Below are 20,256 nucleotides of genomic sequence, written 5' to 3' on the forward strand. Positions count from 1 at the left end.
GAAGTATCCTTTTTCTTATTTATAATGGCAATAGCAATTGATCCATTATTATCACTGGGGGAAGATTTCTGAGACAAATAAGAAATAACACAGTTTTCTGCTATTGATATGATGATAGTCAACAAAATAAAGCTTTTATTTGTCCCTATGGGAGCATTGGAACCAGAACTGTTAAGTTCTATTTTTCTTCAGTGCATCAGGAAAAATGTAGTTATTTGCAAGAGACTCAATTTCCCATCATAATACAGTATTGCTAGCACCCTGCATGTATTAGCTGTAGCTAAAGATACTGCTGCAGAAGAAAAGGAGTACTTGTGGCACCTTAGAGACTAATCAATTTATTTGAGCATAAGCTTTCGTGAGCTACAGCTCACTTCATCGGGTTTTCATGCTGGGTAGGCTTAGGCATTAAAGCAACATTGGAATGGAACTCCACAGTCAAACATTTAATATTGCCAAAGGAAATAAAGGTCAGTGACACTAACACAATATGTGAGCTACTTTATTTCTCAGATGTGTCTCCGCTCATCCCTTGGGTCTCTGTTCCAGGGCAAATGCTTTTTATAATGTTTTTAAACCACACAAATTGCAACAGTTCATTGGGATTTCATTTAAAACAAACACTAAGGTTTCATTTCAGTTTACATGGAGTCCTTTCAAGAGCTCTGTGTGAGCCAGAAGGTGCGACAGAAAATAAAATGCAACAAATGGAGTGAGAAAGTTTGTAACAGGAATTGGTCCCTAGGAAGAAAGATATCTCCTACGAGTAGAGAGGAGATTTTAGGAGGACATGAGCAAAAAAGGAAAACAATGAGTCCCAAAAGCTCAGACATTCAGTGCATTTCCAAGTGATCGTCTACAGATTCAACCCTAGTGGGTTTTCCTAACTCTAGAAGATGTAAATCTTATTTACTAACTAGCAGCTGAAAGCTCATGCTGTCACATGGGAGTGGCAGTTGGGCCAAGTAATCCACCATCTGTGCAGTCTTGCTCATACAGCTAGTGGATTCTTGCATGCAAATTAGCTGTAGTGAAGGGTAGTCATTGGTTGATGTTACCTCTGATATTATAATGGTCTAGGACTCTTGGCATGGAATAGATACATGCCCTTCTGCTCACACTGGAGTAATTGATAAAGTCAAAATGGCTGAGACTGTGAATCCCAGTGATGATTGAACCTGGTGATATTCTGAAGAAAAGAGCTCTCAACCATGCGTGTGGCTGTTTCCTTCACATGACACTGACTCAACAGGCATTCTAGGCTTCTGAGTGACATATGGTGACAATCCTAAATTTAGGATGTAATAATTGGAATGTATACTTTAGGTATTGGGACATGTGAAAAGATTCCTGCTTTTCTGGCAAGGAAAGAGAACAGTCAGGAAAACAGATAGGTCAGCATACTAATCTTAGTGGTAGGCAGAAAAAGTGTTTATACAATATATAATGAATAATTTTGTAACAGTGTACTTAAGGCAAGCATCCGAGTGTGGGGGTGCACTTGCATTTAACCCTAATTTTGTCAGAATCTCACTGAAGCAGCAAATAAATGACATATTTCTTCAGTTCAAGAGTCTGTCTGTCTGAATCTGTGTATTCTGGATGGTGGGCACTGGAATCTTAATACTGTATGTAGATATACTTTCTTGACACTAGAGAGACAAGCCCAGGAAATAGTGAAGAATTAGATGAAACCACCATGGGTGAAGGGAGAAACTAAGTCCCGTAATCAGAGAGAGAGAGAGAGAGAGAGCACCAAGGAGAAGAGAAAATGGAGCTTTGGAAGCAAGGAGAGAGAGAGAGAGAGCATTTAAAATCCTGGGAGAAGAGATCAGTGAGTTTGAAGTGAATCACCCAGTGAGCCAGTTAATGAAAATTCATGCAGCTCACGGGAGGTGTGCCATAATTCAGAACTGTCTCTCTTACCATTAGAGCTAAGCTATATACGAAGGTATAACACTACAGAACAATTCCAAATGCACTTCATCCTTTGTTGAGAGATTTTTTTCACCCCTACTGAGGCTGGGGAGGAAAGTTTTAAAAACAGCTGACAGCCAAAACTTCTAAGAGAGCATTTGATAATGCAAGTTGAAGAGAGCTTTGTCTAAAATATTTTTGCATTGTTTTCTATACACACACAGAGAGAGTGCATGTATGCATGCATGGGTAAGAGTTACATTAGCTATTTTATTTTAATTTCAGGGGTTCAGGGGAAGATGCCAAAGAAGACTCTCACATCATAATGGGACAGCATGTTTCAGATGACAGTTATTAAATAGGAATGCACAGGTTTTCAAGTGATGCTTAGAGAGGAAGGATGATCCAGTAGTTAGGGTGCTAGCCTGGGCCACAAGGAACCCATGTTCAATTCCTGTTCAGTCTCAGACTTCCTGGGGCAAGTCACTTAGGCCAAGATCTTCAAATATTTAAGTGCCCAATTTCCACTGATTTCAATAGGAGCTAGGTACCTAAATTGGATCTAGGCCTTAATCTCTCTGTGTCTCCAGTCCCCCTTTGTAAAATAGAGATAACTCTTCTCTACATCATAAATACATTCAAGATTGTGAAGGAGGGAGCTCTACAGAGTGAGACTCCTCAGAGAGAACCCCCCCCCTCCATTTCTCAAAAGACCATATCTACAAACTATCAAGATGAGCACTTCAGAAGGTTCCAGTCATCCTGATGGCAGGGTGAGACAGGTCATGCTACCTCATGAAGTCATGTCTGGCAGCATGAAGAGCTTTATAGTTAAAAACAGGACCTTGAATTGTACCCATCTGTGAAGAGAAGGCAGTGCACTGCACACAGGTGGACTTTATTTGATCAAAATTGCTTCAGTAAGTAGGCAGACCACCTTATTTTATGCTTACTGAATTTTTATTTTAAGCAGTTTTTAAAGGCAGGTTTTTTTCACTTGACTTGACTTGACTTTATTTTATTGTATGCATTTAAATAATGTTATTAACCAGCCCTTGACGTGCATGTGCATATTCTCTACTAAGATCTTTCTATAGTGTGCACATAATTAATCATATTTGCTAAAAACACTGATCTCACATTTACTTCCTCTATATAGAATGCAGAGAGATTTCTGCAGTTTACCAATTATATGGGCTTCAGATTACTATCTAGTTATAAAATACAGGAGGAAGTGGTTAGAAATCAAGTCATGTAATTTTAATGGATCAGTAATATAATTAAAAGATTACTTTTTTCTGCTTGGCTAGGATTACACCAAATATTATATAATTACAGGACACAAATCTGTTCACTTCTGATATTAAAATGCATGGGGAAATCAAATAGGTAAAAAATATTTAGCTGTTTATTTAGAAATGGTGCCAGGTGCCACAATAATCTTATTTATTTTTTAAAAAAACACCTTTGTTCTAAAAAAATTGTGGAGTAGTATTTTTTTAAACTAAATTGTCAAGGTCCCTTTTACAGATTATTTACAAAAAGTTACTCTTGCTAGTGTATTGTTGTTAACTGTGATTGTCCCAATTTTGTCAGAATTGTTTCTTTAAATAATCAGGTGAAAATAATTATCTGAGCCTCTAGTTGATGTGTGGTGACTGTGATAAGATTGCTTCCCTTTTAAAATGCTTTTTGGTGTCTATATTGCAGTAACTACTGATTCTTTCCTCATCAAACCATTTTTCTTGTTCTTCTGTTTTGTTCCATCTTCCCTTTTTTCAGTGATTCTGAATAGGGAAAAACTGGCTCAGTTATCTGTGGGAAAGAGTGAGTACCCCTCCAAGAGCAGAGCCTGAGGGGAACCCACTTCAGGGTATAAAGCAGGTGGTTGCTAGGCAGCCTTCTGTCAGGCAGAGCGGAAGGGAATTAAAAGGATGTAAGACTTATTAATTAAGAGAACTAACCTCTATTGATGTATAGTTGGACTGAATTTATTCTCTTATTTTATTTAATGTGTGGGGGTTTAGTTTAAATAAACTGGATTATTTAACTTTATTTATAGTTGTGTTTGCTGTTGGTTAAATTCCATCCTTTTAGATTTGCTTCAGTTGTCTTATGTATTATTTGTATTGCAAAAAGATGTGGTTCCTATTCTGAAAAGCATACAATGACTCTTAAGACACTCAAGTATTGTCTCTTGTATCAAAGGAGAAGGGGAATGTTGCAGTCCTGTAGGCTAGTGATATGTCCTCTACCTGATGGTTCTGAATCCACTACAAATATGGTGGGAGTTCTGTTTCTCTCTTTCCCCTGATCTAGTCATTATTTGTTGCCTGGCTTCCTGGAGATACCAAGGGAGTCTTGAGGAGGAATTGGAATGAAAAGACAACAATGGCCTTAAGGGCTAGTTCAGGGAGTGAAAGTTATGTGTAAAGGGAAATGTGAAAAATGGCTGTGGCAGAAGTGGATAAACAAGCAGTCCAACATGTTGTTATTGCAGTGTGTGCGTGTGCGGGAGGAGGGGAGTTATACTGGAATCTTCCTCAGACTCTAGGGTGAATTTTTTTTAAATGTATGTAATTTTATTTAACTTTATTTTTCCCTTCCTAAGTCAGAGGTGTATCCCATAGTGCAAAAGGAAAGGAAGCACTCTGTGTGCCAGGCAAGAAGGGGTGCCAGCTGTAGCAGTGAGCGTGCACAAGAAGAGAAGGGGGTGCTTTCTAGCTAGGGAAGGGGAGCTGCACTCCTCCCTTTTGACTCTATTGTCCACTGCATAGCAAAGTTAGAAAGGACCCAAACAAAAAGCCAAAGTGGGATTTTCTTCACGCTCACAATCCTCTGAAATATTCTCCCCTCCTCCCCCCCCCCACACACTTTGTCCTCTGTCACCCATACAAAGCACACAAAGGGTGAGATTCTGTGCTGCACCTCTTAGAATTCTCAGCTGGGGAGAAGACGGGTGGGAGGCGGACGCTGTGGTGGCTTTAAGCCACCATGTTAAAACCACCATAATGGTTTATTGGATTTAAACTATAGTCTCCCTGAGCTGCCCTCTGGGCCACTGCCCTGCCCTGTGGTACATCTCTCCCACCTGGGCTTGCAAGGGAGTCTTCAGGAGGGAAGCTTACAGCTGTGTTTTGCTGTGCCTTTGCTGGGGAAATTCCCCTCCTGCTGGTTATGGGGCATTTAAGGTCCCTTTATGCCACTCTCACCTCTCTATGAACCATAATGGAGCCATAGCAGGGAAGAGTGTACTGTGTCCAAAATGTGCATCCTAAACTGCATTAGCTGTTCATCTCCTAGACCCTGGTGTCTCTCTCTCCACTTCCTCCCCTCTAGCTTCCAGTGTTTTTACCCTGCTCTTTATTAGACCAGCAGCTACTGAGTATTCTTCTATACTACTTCTCTTCGCTGGGCTTCCTTACTTCTCTGCCCTCCTTCCCATTATGGAGGAGAAGTAGGACAATTACAAATGAGGGGCAGTTGTTGGAGACTAACTCTCCTTTCCCTTTGGCAGCAGTGGGTTCTGTAAGGCTCCCTGCGTGTCTGTGCCCCAAGCACTGTGCAGGAGCTACAGGAATGGGATGCAGATTTGATTTTGTTCATCCTAATACCACAGTACACAAAACATTCTCCCTTCAATCTGTCAGTCATTCAAGAACTGGCCTTGGCTTAGTTCTTGGGTGAAAGTCAGCACCTAAATACTATAGTGACAGGCTCTCTAGAACTGGATGGAAAGTGTGCCTGCCCTGAGTGCTTTCTGCTATCTTTTCTCAGTACTTGTGAAGTGGATCTGAAAGGGATTCTAAAGGCAACACAATGGAGAATTGTGCTAAAGGAACTACAGCATTATTTGAACACCTGGTCAGTTTCACAAAGCTAACAAAGATCCAGAAAATCATAAATTGTTCTCTGAGCTGGAGGAGCATTATTTTTGGGGGAAGGGGGGAGAATGCAGGGAGAAATAGTAATTGATCTATTTTAGCTGAAGAAGAGTTTATTTTAATCAGGGATTAAGAGACAAACTCAACATGGTAAAAATCCTCATCCTACCAGTACAAAGCCAGATTGGCTCAGGTCTTTTGAAAAGCTCCAGCATAATGTCCAAAATTCCTCATACTGTACTTTCCAGACAGTGTGAACACTTGGTATTCAAAAGGTAACTTACACAGATTGGGGAAATTAGGTGTGAAAGGAAAAGCTGTTGGTATAGCAAGGCACAAAGAAATTCAACAACTTTTAAAAAATAATAAAAAGGGAGAGAGAGAAAGGGATAAGGAATGAAAAAATTGAAAGTATCTCTGTCATCATAAAATCAGTAACTCCTTTGAAATTAAATACACTAATCAAATAGTAAGCACTAATTACTATAGACTTCCACCTGTCCACAAGCGCGCACATGAAAAATGGTTGTTGTGAGAGAGAATGATCCATAGAAAAGCTAATCCAGTGTGAAGTTATTAGCTTTTCTGTTTAACTTTACTAGGCTGGAGTGGAGTCCTCACTCCATAAATCCCACCCCAGCCCAATTTGACTCCATTCTCTCCCCTTGCAGAGCTTGGAGTTTATGGAAGAGGGTTGATGTCTGAAGGAGAATAATCCACATCTGGACTGGAACAGGGGGTATTTTCACTTCATCTTTAGCCTGGAGGAGCCTTGCTACAAAAACTGGCTGGTGAGAGGGTTGTACTGGAGAAAACAAAACCACTTATAAAGTCCATCTGGCTGTTTCTGTTGAAGCAAACTGATCATGTCAGCCTATGTCTAAGAGCATCATGTTCAAATGGTTGTCTAATGGCATTTCTCACTGTCATTCTGTGGCAGGGATGTCACATGACAATATTGTAAAGACTTTATCAAAGGCTTGCTAGTGACAGCAATATTCCACTGATTCTACCCCTCTCAATGGTATTGGCAATCGGGAGAAAGGGGGATAGAATCTAGAGCACTATAAGTGACTTCATTTAAAATTATTTTATTTACAATATTTTCAGTTTTATTTATTTATTTATTTATTTCCAGACTATGACCATCAACTCCCTTAATACAGGCCACTGAACAGCCACCCGCTTTTAATAACTGGTCACTACTAAACTGGGATGAACTTGAACCAGTGACCTAAAGGTGCCAAGCCCTGTAACATTTGTATTCACATATCCAGCCTCTCTCCCATTTTTATATATAAAAAAGACAAATAGAGCATCATACATCTGACCTGAATACGTACAGGGTCTCACACAGCAGAGAAGGAAATGTAGTAACTAGAAAGTAAACACTAATTGAAATGTGCAAACATTAGACTTGCATGCTGTTGCAGTAACTAAATTAGATTGCAGTTAGCAGTTTGGAATTTCCTCCTTTATTCAATTCATGCAGGTGAGGCTTGCCTCCTTAGAAACCTAGGTGTTTGCCACACTGCTGTCTGTACATGCAGACATTTATGCATATGCTTAACTTTATGTAGATAAATAATCCCATTCCCTTTGTTACCAAACACCGGCTGCCTCTTAGGCCCTGTCTATAATACAGAAATTTGCACTAGTGTAGCTACCTTAGTGTAAACTCTGCACTGAGGTAAAGTGCGGTTGACTCCACCAGCATGGCTTACTCTAGTAACTTTACATCAGTGCAAATTTATATTGGTGCATACTTAATGTAGACAGGGCTTTAGGTCTTCATCCTGCAAACAGTTTACACACGTAACTTTTGTCTGAGGGAGTAGTAAATAGGACTATGCCTGCATGTAAATGTAAGCAAACATTTGCGGAACAGGGACTTACAAGTCCATTGGTGTATGACAAGTGTTGGTTCTGTCATCACGTTCCGCATTAGCAAAAGTATTGTGAGGGGGGAATTAAGCAATATTTGGGGGGAAGAAAAAAACAAAATCTGAAGAAGCTTTGATGTTGGCAGGGAAAGGTCTATAATGTCCCTTCATTATAAGACAGAAATCAAGAAATCTGTTTAATGTCTGTATTAGGAAAAGAGCAAGAGCAATCACTTTCCTGCTTGTTATCAAATTGTACCCTGCTCTCTGCACACCTAGAGTCCATGGTGAAATTCTGGAATGCACTACATCATTACTCAAACTAACGTAAAGCTGTGGTGAGGACTCTACATATGATGGGAGTCTCTTGATCAGGATTTATTTTTAAGTGATCTACAAACAACATGCTACATTTCATTTTCTTCAGTGATATACGCTGAATGCCTCCACTAATGGGGTGGATATTAGAGTGTCTTATTAATGTTGGTAAAGAAGCTTTGAAAGCCATTGCCTGTCATATACTGCAGTTGCTATGGACAAGCAGAATTTCCTTAGTATTTCAGCTCTCAGAGCCTGATGCACTTTGAGTACAGACCAGCCACTGTGACTTCAGGCATTCTAAAAGGGAAGGTAAACTTTCAGTTGTTCTCATGCTGAGCACCCCTCCTAGCCTTGGCTTGTGAGGTTACCCAGCATACGGTGCTGAAGTAACTAAAAATCTGCCAATTTTGTTTTCATATCAGCTTTAAAATATAGTTTTAGATATGGATTTTATGGTAATTACAGGGATGTTCATCAAAGCCGCTTGAATTTGTGATCTTTAAGCATTTCTATCGGTTTGAAATCATGGACTGACAACTGATTAGAGTAATATAAACAAAGGTATAAGACAATGATTCTAATTGAGGTTCTAGTGGGGCATCACAGTGATTGGTGTATGGTGGTCCAATCTTATTAAACATCTTAATTTTTTTATCTGAAGTGGAAGGGAGAATTCTTGTGGTAGAGCTACTGGACTGGGACCTTAAGAGGATCTGAGTTCAATTCCTGGCTGTGTCACAGACTTCTTGTGTGATCTTGGACAAGTCATTTGATTTCTCTGGGTGAAATCCTGGTCATAATTACATATTCTATGCCTCAGTTTTTCCATCTAGAAACTGAGGATTGTAAGGGTAAATTACTAATGCTTGTGCGGTTCTCAGATACTATGAGTGCCACAGAAAAGCCTGTAAACAAATAAAGAACAGACATATTAATGAAAGTTATGGTGATCCTACGCTGGGAGACATTGCAAACAGTAGTTAGGGCACAGAAATGCAGCACCATTTTTCACAGAGATGCAGGAGGGAAAACATAGGTAGGGAACAACAAAATGATTATATTCAACCTGACTAAATGCCAGCTATTTTCTGGTAGAAAATGATCAGGAAGATAAATATAGGTAAATCCTAATTTTTCTGAACCCTGATTATCCAAAATTTGTTTTTCCCTCTTTTCTGAAATTGATGTAGAATGCCAGTCATGCACTGGAAACTCCAATTTACCAATGTTTTAGATGTCCACTTTGTAAAACTGGAATTTACCTGTATTAAATTAAAATGACACATTTGAAAAGCAGTAATGTGAAAAACAAAAGAGGTTTAAGTGAGTGAGAGGACAGCAAAGAGCATGAGTTTGCATTGTAATATGGCATAAAAAAGCCAATGTAAATTTGGGTACATATCTAAAAGCATTAGGTCATCATGCTATAAGGAGGAAAGAGTTGTCTTATGGCAGCACTGGTGAAAACCTTGAATTCAGCACATATTTCCATGCAAATACTGTGTATATCTCAAAAGAGGCAGATAAAGAGGGGAAAATTATTAATGAGATGGAGGGATTGATGGGAAGAATGAAACATGTCCTAACAGTGAGACTTAAGTGGCATAGTATCCCAGTGGAAGATGTGGAAATCCTGTCATTTGGGTCACTTAAAATTGGATTGGAAAAAGGTACCGGAAAATATACATTAAGATAAATGCCTGAATTGGCAGGGTGGATGAATTAAATAACCTCACTGATCTTTCAGTGTCTCATTTATATTATTCTGTTATCAGGTACTATTGGAAAGGGGTAGCATGCCTGTGTAGTGCTCCAGGAGGAAATACCAGGAGCCACAATTCCCACCCCCCCAACCCGCACCCCCATACACTCCACATCTTCCACTCCCTTGCTCTGGCAATGTGCCAGCAGTAAATTACTACCTCCAGCACACTAGCGCTGGCCAAAGTAATGGGGGTTTGGTGGTGGAATCATTCCCAGCCCACAGGCTTAGAGGGTAGTAAATGCTCCTTAACTCTGTGCACCAGGCCCCAAGCCCAATCTCTGGGTAGTCATGCAGGGAAGTAAGAGGTGAGGGGAGGGGAAGGGTATTACTCCACTTCATTTTCCTGGGCAGGTGCAAGTCCTACCTTAGTTTTGCCCAATGTTACTAATGTAACCCTTCTGCCCGTCAGAGTTGGCAGCAACAAGGGCCGGGTTCAATATCTAGGGGTTCCATTTCAATAACACAATGCAAACCGGCTCGAGCCCCCACCCAGTGACCTGGGACAAATATATACCACCCCCGCTGGGCGCCTCCAAGAGGCAATACTTCCCCTCTCGCAAGCACATAGTCTGAGTGTAGCAAAAGTCTTTTAATAACAGAGAGAAACAATGTGGCATTATGTTGGGGAAACACCACCAACAGGATTCATAACACAACCCATGAGCAAAAAAACCCACCCCAGGCAAATTGGGGCATGCCCTTTTCCCTTTGGTTCTTGAGTCCAGCAACCCCAAATCACCCAAAGTCCCAAAAGTCCAATGCCCCAAAAGTCTCTGTCCCTGGTCAGGGCAGCCCCAGAGTTCGAAAGTTTATCTGCGGAGCTTTACCTCCCAACCTGGGTGGAAATGGGACGGGGGTAAGAGGCACCTTACGTGATCTGAAGCTGACCGCCCCATAGCTCCATAGCGGCGCTCCACTCCGCCAGCCGCCCCACAAACTCCTTCGCTCAGCTGCGCTCCGCTCCGCTCCGCTAGCCGCCCCACGAACTCCTTCGCTCAGCTGCGCTCCACTCCGCCAGCCGCCCCACGAACTCCTTCGCTCAGCTGCGCTCCATTCCGCTCCGCCACGTCGAACTGCTTCACCATATATCTTCAGGCTCCCCCACTACTTAACACAACACTCAGTGATTTCAGCTCTTAGGTGAATTCAGCTTATAATAGGGGAGCCCCAGTGCTGGTGCACTGTCAGCCCAAAGTGAGCTCAGCAGCCTATAACTAGACTTCTAATGAAATCAAAATTAGCTCTGATATTCCACAGTGGAGAGAGGAGGAAGTGCAATTAGCATGTAAGGCCCTCACCAAGGGGCCCATGCCACCAAGTATTAATACTTGTCCCCAGCCTCTCTCCATTCACACAGTTTTGGAACCCATGACCCTTGCCTAGCGAGTGCTACTTAGTTGATGGTGAATCCCTCCATCATAACAAAAGGCCACGTACAGTTCCAAGCACAGTTCCCATAATCAGGGTAATAACAATTTATTCTTCCTGCCCCAATAACAGAGACACTGGGGATCCCACAGCAGCCAAAGTGACCATTTGGGAAGCTATGGTCTCATTCTAGGCGTGGTGGGTGTGCCTATGCAAATGAGATCGGCCCCTGAAGTTCTTTTCCACAACTTGCCACACCTCACCACCAGATGTCAGGGTGGAGCTCATCCTGACACTGCTTACATCAATAACTTTAAGTGTTAAAATATATTTAAAATTCTTCCATGATTTTTACTGCTCACATTCTTATTTGAACTTGCCTCTTCTTAAGCAAACAAAATAGACCTTCCTTTTGTTGCCTTCTACCTTAGTTCCTATACATGTTCACTTTCAGGTTTTCATTAAGGAGCACAGTGCTGCAATTTGGAGCTGCAAACTCTACAAGGAAATATTTGGTTTTAGAAACTGCTTCTGTAGAAATTAAACATTAAAAAAAATCTATCAGCCTTAAATTCTGTATGTAGAAAATTCCTTGATTTTACAGAGCCTAAATTTGGGGCGGACTTTTATAAACAGGATTCTTCTGAAGGATTAAAGCTCAGATCCTGCAAATGGTTATGCGTGTGAGTAGTTCCATGGAAGCCAGTAGGACGACTCACGGTACATAAAGTTAAGCATCTGCATAAATCTTTGCAGGATGAGGGTGTAAGAAACCGAATATGACATGTACTTTACCAAATCTACAGTACTTATAGTCAGTTACTTCTCACTTCTCCATATATATTTTATCAAATGAAATAATGCATTCCTGGCCTCGAGTTAAAGTACAAAGAAAATAGATTGTCTGTTTGAAAAAGCTTAACATCCATTAGAATTGATAGAAATTATGCACAGTTCCCTGTTGTTTGAGCAATTTTGTTTAGCTGTTTGTCATTGAATGTTAGAATGATTCTGTCTTTCACAAGAGACTGGTGGATCTGACCATTGTTGTAATGACAGGGAATTATGAGAGTGTTTACTGGGAGACTAGTTTGAAAGGAAATTATTTATTCATATTCCTGTAGCACCTAGGATCCGTAGTCAGGACAAGGAGCCCATTGTGATAGTTGCTGGACAAGCTCTAAAAATGAAAAGAATGGTCCCTGCCCCAAGAAGCTTACAGTCTAAGTATACACAACAAGAGACAAGAGATGGATACAGACAGATAGATGTGAAAGTGCAAGTGAACAATGAGACAATATTGGTCAGCTTGAATAAGCAGTGGGCTCAGCACACCAGCAGACCAACTGTCAGATTTTTCGTAGGCATCACAGAAAAGGAAAGATTGAGGATGGATAATGAGGTAGCTTTGCAAATGTTTACAGAGAGCTACTCCGAAGTGTGAGGGGCAGCACAGCAGAAGACACAAAGATGCTTGTTTGAAAATGGAACAAGTAGGCAAAGGAGGCTGGTATCTTGGGCTGACTGGAGGCAGGAACTGATATCTCCATAGTGAATGAGAGATGACAGACAGGGAGGGGATAGGCCATGAAGGGCCTTGAAAGTCAAGACAGATGGCTTATGTTCGATGTGATAGAGACACTGGTTACATGCAAGGGGGAGGAGATCACTGGCAATGTGAGGTGAAGAGACTATTCTTCATATCAACTCCTGAATCCTATCTGCCTGTAAAATAAGTAAAGAAGAGCCAATTCAAAACAAAACTACATTCTATCAGCTAACTTAAAACTGGTACTCAAAGCTGTCTGATTTCTAAGTTTCTTCTTGTACCCTAATTATCTTCAATTCCTGGAAATGCCTTCATCAGCTGAATGTTTTATTATTTCTTATGTTAACTAAATACCAATTCTTTTACAAGAATGCAATTTTAAAACACTTGGATTTTATTATAAGACTTTAGGCTCTTTTATAAGTCCTGTAAATTTGTATAAATGACAGTTTTAGTGGGAATCATTAAAATAACAGCTCTGCTTTACATAGTTTAGGGGGAAAAAACCCTATCTTCAGTTTTTCATTGTCAGAAGAAAACGTAAAGAATGTGACTGCAGCAGATAAAGAGCTGCTTTAATCAAATTTGTAATATGGCATCTGAACATTGTAACACGAATATTTTGAACAATATTTGCAAAACCAATTCATATATTCAATAGAAACTAAAACTTACACGGTAACTGAATATACTCTGCTGAAACAAACTATGTGTCTGTATTTTTTTTCTTTGTTCAGAAATATTATAATCCACTGATTAATCTGCCATTTTGAGATAGATAAGATACTATGGAGATGAGTATGGTCTAAATATTTAGGTATCTGAGACAATATGAAAGACATCTCTGCTATTACTTGGAAACATGTGGTTTGTGTTTTGGCAACAATTGTTTTCATGTTGGATTTTTTGTAGGACAACATTGGCTTGTATGCAGTATGTATTTAATGAAAAAATAGTAGATATTAAAAGGTAGTTTGAAGAAAATATGGCACAGTCAATGCAGGTTACCTGTATAGTCGTGGTGATATCAGATTTAAAATCTATCAAAATGGTATCCCACTGGGCCTTTGCAACAGAGTTCCATATGATGATTAATTTCTTTACAGACTTGAAAGTACATAAGAAAACAGAAAGACAAGAAGACCAATGTGTCTTTTCTGACCCTCTTCTTGCCCCCTGCAACTGTTTCATCTTATTGTTAACAAGTTCAGAAAACAAAAGAGTGACCAAAATAAGGAAATATACATAGCCAGAGAGAAGTTTTTCATTTGGGAGAAAGTCTTTAATAAATTATATATATGTGGACAAACAAAGTTAAGAGGTTAGAATTATAGCTGCATCAGGGTATTATTAATGTTGCACTGATTATGGACATCTTCAAGAGGAGTAAACAGAATGAACATTTGACCCATTTTTTTACTTAATGCACATATTGTGAAAATTATTTTAATTCCCATGGCGTCTTAGTGGTTTGATATCTTGGTGATAGTCTTAGTTTGATCAAACAAACTGCACACTGTTTGTTGGCACAAACATAATCCAACACACTCTGCTACCTAAGATAATGCAAAGGTAGTCCACTACCATTGATTTCCATGCACAGTGAATCCACTAGCATGGATCCCCATGCCCGGCAGGACTCTACACAATCATTGGGACCCATGCTAGCAGATCCCAAAGAAATTTTGTATTTAGTTCCACTGAAGTCAATGAGATTATTTACCTGATTAAAGTAAAGCATATACATAGACAAACCTGCAAACAGTTATGATTTGATTTTCTTGTGGCTTGGAAAAAAATAGTACACTTTTTAATTTGGAATTTTTATTAAAGATTCTGAAATAGTTGGTAACAAATGTTACTGGAATGTAAATAAATCAACCTCAACCATCTCATAAATATTTCTGAAATATTGAACAAGATCAATATTTTTTTATTACAAGTTACAAAGAATTCCAGCAATCTCTTGACCTGCCCTGGTATTGTATGACTAAGTCAATCAATATTTCATTTCAAAGCTCCCTGGCAATTTGAAACAGGTATCCTGTTTCTACTGCAGAAGACCTTATCCCCAGAAAACTTCCTAAAAAGTTCTGTCAAGACTAGTATCAAATGCTGGTTTTTAGACACAAGTCAGTAATTTGTTGCACACAAAGTTTACAGGATTAACTACTTTGTTAACTCTGCTGAATCATTTGAAAAGGACTTCGTATTGGAAAGAGTTCTTTCCATGTGAAATACTGTATAAGTAGATGTGGCAGTTTTTATTTTAACTAGGTATTTATTTGATTATCATTTTGGTGGATAATATTGATTATAAACATTTTTTCTATTTAAATTTTCACAGTTGCAGGAATTTGGAAGGAGGGAACAGACAATAATTATTTTATAACAGAGGTTGAGATTAAAAAAGTTAAAAGCTTTATAACCATTAAAACACAAACTGTCAACATATGTCAAAATGTTGGCCTTAAATCAGACTCGAAATTCTCAAGCAGCATTTCCTTTCTTTGTCTGTCTGTATATATTGATTGTTATGAATGGAAATATTTTTTCATTTGTTTGTGTGTACAGTGAAATTGATCTCTGTCAACATTTACTGATAAAATCTAATAATTCCAAGACTAACTATAATTTGATAAGCCAACTCATCAATAAGGCCTTCAGCCAACTCCAACTGGAGTTGCTAGAAATGTTCCCAATGGGCTCTAAAATGCATGACTGGCTAAGCATTAACCTCAGCACACAACATTGACTCCTTCTCCCACTGAAAGCAATGGCAAAACTCACACTGCCCTGAGTCAGGTAGATCAGGCTACAAATTAATATAACTTTTCAAAATGTTCTCTATTGAAATATTCTGATAATAAAAATAGAGATGATGTTATAGGCCTGTGTGAATTTCCAGCTGCATCACATGAGCTTCTTTCTCAGCTGCGAGCTGCTACATGCAGCTGTAGTGGGCTACTCTGTCTCTCTCCACAGCTTCCTTCCATCTCAGCAGTTTCTTTCTTCTCCATTATTCAGAATTCCAGCATCCTTATTTCTGCATCTACAGCATCTGGGTCATGGGGGTGTCCAGACCCTGCTTTATGGTCATAGTCCAAGAGCACAGCACTCAGTTCCTGATCAGAAGTTTCCTTCTTAACAGATCTCCCCCTTTCTTTATATAGTTTTTTAAGTTATTTTGAGTCAAGACCACATATGATTGTGATTCGCCCATTGTGACTAATCTTTAACCCTTAAAACTCTCAATATCAAATTTAATTTTTTAACAGCATTGGGTTCTGATCTTTAAGCCCAGTTGACCCGTGGCATGTGAATCCTGCCAACTACACCAATTCTCACACTGTCTGGAGTGGCTCACAGCTGTGAGTGCCAATCTTAAAACAGACAGTCAGAAACAGGGCAGACACCCCAAACTGGTGGTGTATTCTATAATTAGATTTCACCAAGCCAGTTGCAAATGGATCACTTATCAGCCTTACCATGGAGTCACAGACAGTCCCCTTAGGATCTCCAGTTTATCTTGCCACCCAGACAAACTGAACTTTGTGATAAAAGGTTATTAAAACAAAAAATCACACCACATGAGGTTACTCCCAATCCCAAATGATCAGTCACTTATCACAGATCAACTGGTACTCTGGATCTCACATCAAACACAATGCTGGAAGTCAAATCTCTAATAAACTAAAGATTTATTAGCTAAGAAAAATAAATGAGAGTTATTGAGAGAGGTTAAAGCAAGTAAAATTCATTAACAGGTGAGTCAAAGTTTGTAAGTCCAAAATGATAGCGGAGAAGTAATAAACTACCAGTTTCACAAAAGTCTTTCGGGGTTACCCAGAATAATTCCGGGGATCTCTCTCTTTTTGTCCAGATATTACACCCTATTAGAATCCAAACAGTCCAGTGATGAAGGCTCATTCCTTTAAATTCATTTTATAGCTTTTTCACACAGCCAGCCAACCAACAGTCTCACTACCTACATGGGCATTTCTTTTGAGGATGGCGAGTGAGGAATACACTTAGAGTCTATGAACCCCCATTGTCGCACACATTGGCCCTTGCTTTGAAGTTAGCACTCTTCTTCATTTGCATTTCCCCAAGGCTTCATCTGCATTTAATGGGTTATTTAGTTACAAGGATATACAGAATCTAAATGCCTGCCATTATATTATAATAGGAATAGATAAGTGAAAACAAGACAGGTAACGTTCCATTAATTTTCATGAAGTTTTAACACCCGACTACATTCTTACATCAACACACCTTTGACCTGTGGTAAACTAATTACCAGGATATAAATAATGTAATGCGATAGCAATCAACGGGTTATAGATAAGACAATACGAATAACATTTCCTTTGAATTATACACACAAGTGAATTGACCTGATTATACTACAGTACCTTTTGACACTCCTTTGATTTCTATTAGCATTTGAGTGAATTAGGTGGCATCCTGGTAGACCGCATCACAGCTTGTCACTTGGAAAGGGTGCCCACTGAAAGACAGACCAAAGGTACAGCTCACCATTTAACTGTAACAGCAGTTAACAAAGTAGTAGGGTAGACCAATATTTACTCCTTACCATGCCACTTTCAGCCATTAAAAGAATATAACTGTAATAATTAATGAACTTCTTCATAACCTCTTTATTTATTTGGACAAAAACAAATGCTGAAATGTAGGAATTTCCTGTGGGTCAGACATCCTGTTCTTATTAGAGCTGACAGAACTTTAGCTCTAATAGCTGCTTTTGGATTTATTTTAAATGTTTATATTCTATCCTATTTCTGGTGGAGTAGGAAGAATTTTCTACTTTAAAATAGGGGGCAAGATTCCCTAGCATGGTCTGTCCTCTTTGGTCTTCTCCAGTGGCACAAAGGGGCCAGGGACTAGAAACTAATGGATCTCCCAAGCTGAGGATTCCCTCAGCAGCTGGTACTATCCAGCAAACACAGAGCCATTGTAGTTGGCTTCTGTACCATCTTTCCACTCTGTAACCTCAGGTGTAGTCAGTGTGCCAGTGGAGAGCATGTGGTCAGAGTGTACTGTTCTTCAGTAATCCCTTATTGGTGGATGGCCCATTGGGGACTATAGCAAGCTGCCACTAATCTACACTGGAAGTGGAACTGGCATAGAATTAGCCTGATAATTAGGCAGCTGCAATCTGGTCTCTTGCAGTCCCTTTCCCCTTTTGCTGTGCCCAGTGGAAACAAGGTGGAGCAGAGAATCTAGCTCAAAATTACTAAAGATCCCCTAGTAAAATTATGAGTATGTGTGACGGGACATACCTACTCCCCACCAGCCCCAAGAGGGTTAACTCTGCTTTGCAGGCTGAGGAAGCCCCACCCCTCTGAACCTGCTGGGCATGCTCAGCCTGGAGGCAGCATATAAAAGGTGGCAGCCCAGCTGACTCTGGGCAGGCTGCTGGAGGGGAAGGAGGAAGGCTGTAAGCTCTCTCCAGGAAGTTGCTACAGGCCCTGATGGTGGGACCCCGGCTCATAGAGTGACAGACAGACTCCAGGCTGCCCGACGAACCCCGAGAAGGGACTGCACTGGTGGGAGCCCAGCCATTTGAGGACCCCAGAGACCCAGAGGTACTGGGGAGCTTTGACAACGGGGAAAGGGTAAGAAGCAGCCCAGGGGACTTAAAACTTTTTACCAGTGAGTGATCTGGGAAACTAGTCAGCTTGTTTCGGGAGGACCCCTGCTGACTCAGTGGTGAGCACTCCCAACATCGCCAGTGCCTTGGACTGTGACTCGGAGAAGCAGGAAGGGCCCGAGTCCCCTTGCCCAGGGTGTCACATTCCCCTGAGTGGGGCCCCACTCCCGCTGCGGGCAAACAGGCCAGGCAGAGGTGGGCTACTTTACTGACTCTGGTCATTAGGCCACACTGCCCTAGTGAAAGGGCCGTTTGCTGACCTTGGCCATTGGGCCACACTACCCTTAGCGGAAGGGCTGCTTTATTGACTTTGGCCATTAGGCCATGTTGCCCTGTGTGGGAGGGCGACATTATTGACTCTGGCCACTAGGCCATATTACCCTGCTTCATAGTAAGGATCATTAGCACTGGACCTAATAGGCTGCAGCACAGCCTCTTTCCTCGCTTGTGAACATGTGGCCTGACACCCTGTGACGGAGTGTACCTACCCCGTGACAGTATTAAAGACAGATTTGCTGAGAAGTGTTGAATATTTTTATTTTAAAAATGCTAATTTACTTTATCATCTGAAAGGTATCTTCTTCCAAGGACAACTACCTCTCTACTTTCTGAAAAAGGAGTAGAAATTGGTGCAGAAAAACCCTATTTTTCTGTGGTTTATTTTGCATCATTAAGCTGCATTTCATAAAATTAGAATTCTATTAATCTTCTCCACATATTGTATGTATAGGTGTATGTGACAGGTTATGCATACTCCACACTAGGCAGGAAAGGGTTAACCCCAGACTGTGGGCAGAGGAAGTCCCGCACCCCAAACTGTGCTGAGCTAATATAAGGGAGAGCAGCCCAGCTCAGTCGTGGCTGACCACCAAGGAGGAAAGATGCTTGGTAGAGGCTCCAGCCCAGGAGTCGTTACAGCCCTTGCATGCAGGAGCCATGAGACCCAGAGTGGAGACCTGTCGCCTACAGCTGAATGGCTGGAGTTGGAGTCACAGGGAGCTATCTGTGCCGAGGAGATGATGTCGTACAGACTACAGCTGCAGGAAGCATGGTAGGAAGGTGCCAAGGGAGGTGGAGAGAGTGGTATCTCCCACCTGCACAAAGTCAGCATGTTATATCTGGATTCCCCACTGACCCAGTAGTGGATCACTCTGCCACAGTTAGGGCCCTGGGCTGAGACCCGGTGGAGTGGGGTGGACCTGGGTACACCTTCCCCAGCTGCTACCCCCACTTTGGTGGCAGCCCCCAGATCTGGCCACTAGGCCATGCAGCCCTGCACTCGAGTGCCGCCCTATTGACTCTGGCCACTAAATTGCACAGCCCTGCACTTGGGGGCCGCCATATTGACACCACTAGGCCACACAGCCCTGCGATCCTGGATGGCCACATCGTCTTGGTCCATTAGGCCATGCAGCACAGAACCCAAGGTTAGTTGCTTTGACTCTGGCCATTGAGTTGTGCTGTTGTGAGTCTCAGGACAGTCTGGTGGACTGTAACCACGGTGTCACCACACCCACAATCCACCCCGAAGAAGATGGGGTGTACATTCACTACCACATGGTCTCAGTCTCACTCTGTAGCTCTGATACATTTTTTCATGGATATTTGGTGCTTAATTCTCTTGTGGGATCAACAATGTTGAAATGAGAGCAGGTTCTAGGTTGGATATCCGAAATTTTTCATTTGGACATCTGAGGATTAAACTCTGTGGAAGTTAACAACACCTAAGATATTATTTCTTTCCTCAGTCCTTATTATTGGGAGCTATTTTACCCCGAGGTTAGCTTTAGTTCAGCAATGAGGTAGTTGGATGATGTTAGCATGGTTGGTAACTCATTTTATGCAGATTGTAGTTTTCTCTGCATGGAAAGAAATGATTGACAAATCCAATATCT

General features: G+C 40.9%; 1 protein-coding gene across 3 annotated transcripts in view; it reads left to right on the top strand.

Moving 5' to 3' along the window:
• The window catches only part of GALNT13 (polypeptide N-acetylgalactosaminyltransferase 13), a 431,005-nt gene that overhangs the window by 359,430 nt on the left and 51,319 nt on the right, over window positions 1-20,256 (top strand). For 2 of the 3 annotated variants that reach the window (XR_013634409.1, XR_013634407.1), the window contains one exon: window positions 6,473-6,592. The exons of the other annotated variant lie outside the window; for it this stretch is intronic. The gene's annotated coding sequence lies outside the window, so the exon portion shown is untranslated. The remainder of the gene's footprint in view (window positions 1-6,472; window positions 6,593-20,256) is intronic. 3 annotated transcript variants of the gene reach the window in all.

Source organism: Lepidochelys kempii, chromosome 11 (genome assembly GCF_965140285.1).
Source record: "Lepidochelys kempii isolate rLepKem1 chromosome 11, rLepKem1.hap1, whole genome shotgun sequence".
Classification (NCBI taxonomy): Eukaryota; Metazoa; Chordata; order Testudines; family Cheloniidae; genus Lepidochelys; species Lepidochelys kempii.